Source organism: Phocoena phocoena, chromosome 3 (genome assembly GCF_963924675.1).
Source record: "Phocoena phocoena chromosome 3, mPhoPho1.1, whole genome shotgun sequence".
Lineage (NCBI taxonomy): Eukaryota > Metazoa > Chordata > Mammalia > Artiodactyla > Phocoenidae > Phocoena > Phocoena phocoena.
Genome location: NC_089221.1, coordinates 162,747,034 through 162,748,851, shown reverse-complemented (window position 1 = coordinate 162,748,851; position 1,818 = coordinate 162,747,034). Strand labels below are relative to the sequence as shown.

The window sequence follows — 1,818 nt, the reverse complement described above, 5'->3', positions numbered from 1 at the left end:
CTGAGACAGAGTGCTGCTGGGGTGTCAGATCCTTAGTTTCCTTATTTTGGAATAACAATACACTGGAAAGAGAATGTCGAATGAAATAAAACGCACAACATGAGAGCTGTGAGTTTCAGTTTTATTTGGGGCCATACTGAGGACTATAGCCCTGGAGAGAGCTTCTCAGAGAGCTCTGAGAAACTGCTCCGAAGCGGTGTGAAGGAGGTCAGCATATATGTGATTTTGGAAAAGGGGACGTGCAATCAAGCACACATCTCAGTAGAAGGTTGCTGCTAGTCACAAAGAGCAGATGTCTCGGTTAGTGATCTTAGTGCTTTTCTACGTATGGGAAGATGCAAGAAATTTGGTTCATAAAAATTTTCTCCTGGGACTTCCCTGGTGGCAGTGGTTAAGAATCCGCCGGCCAATGCAGGGGGCACGGGTTCGAGCCCTGGCCTGGGAAGATCCCGTACGCAGAGAAGCAACTAAGCCCGTGCACCACAGCTGCCGAGCCTGCGCTCTAGAGCCTGTGAGCCGCAACTACTGAAGCCCGCCCGCCTAGAGCCCGTGCTCTGCAACAAGAGAAGCCACCGCAGTGAGAAGCCCCCGCTCACCACAGCTAGAGAAAGCCAGTGTGCAGTAACGAAGACCCAACACCACCAAAAATAAATAAATAATAAAAGTCATTAAAAAAAAAAATGTCCTCCTGAAGACACCTGCCTATCTGAAGACCTGTTCTTGCCAGTTTTCCCAGAGCACTGAGAGCCTCATTCCTGATCTCCCTGACCTCCTTTCAAGGTGTGTTGAAGGTGAGCAACTGTAGTGGCTAATGAGCCAATCCTTGTAGAACCAGGTGATGAGGGACCTTCTTCAGGCATGAGGAGTAGCACTTTCAATCTCAAAACATACATCCAAATGCGTAGGAGCCTGAGGTCAGAGAGCCAGAGGACCTGAATTTTAGAGTAAATCACAGATACAGGAGCAGCATTGAAGGGTCTCCCACTGGCCCATGATGGCACTGATTCACGCAAGAATCACCAGCGGGTCCCAGGATGCTGAGCAGGTTCCTGGGCCTGCACTGTCGCGAGCTGGCCAGAAACTGGATTCCCACGGTGGGCATGTGGGGCACCGTGGGCACCATGGGACTGGTGTGGGCCACCGAGTGGTGGCTGATTCTGGACTGTGTGCCCTACATCAACGGCAAGTTTAAGATGGATGATTAGGACTTCCCCGGCAGTCCAGTGGTTAAGACTCGGCACTTCCACTGCAGGGGGCACGGGTTTGATCCCCGGTTGGGGAGCTAAGAACCCACACGCAGTGTGGCCCCAAAAAAAGGACAATTAATTAAACCGACACCCCCCCTCCCCCCACCCCTGAACTCAGATCCCTCTGGTGTCTGGTGGTGCTGCCTCCTTCCGTCTGCATCTGGAAAGGCCCAGGCCCTTGAGGAAATACACAGCACGAGTTAGACTTCCTATGTTGGTGGAGAGAGTTTTGGTGTGCGAAGGCACACAACGTGAAACTTTGCTCTGAAAAAAAAAAAGAAGAAGAATCGCCAATGGACACCAGCAACAGCAAGAGAAAGTTTGAAGAACGAATTAGTGCTATTCTTGCTAGCCTCCCTCAACTGAAGAACTGGGGAGATATGCACAGGCAGAACTTGAACTTGTGTTCTGGCCGACTGGGCTGGCCCCCGGTGGGGTCCAGTCTCTCCTGACAGGTATCCCTGGTGTGAGGAGACCCTGCATGTGCTGCCTTCCCTGAGCCTCAGTTTTCCCCACTGTGAACTGGAAACAGAAGTAGCTCCTGCCCCAGTAGGCTTGGTGGGAATCACGT

The 1,818-nt window shown here is 51.7% G+C and overlaps 1 pseudogene; it reads left to right on the top strand.

Annotated features, from left to right (window-relative positions):
• The first annotated feature begins 1,034 nt into the window (after positions 1–1,034).
• On the top strand, positions 1,035–1,205 carry LOC136121292 (cytochrome b-c1 complex subunit 10 pseudogene; annotated as a pseudogene).
• Positions 1,206–1,818: the final 613 nt, after the last annotated feature.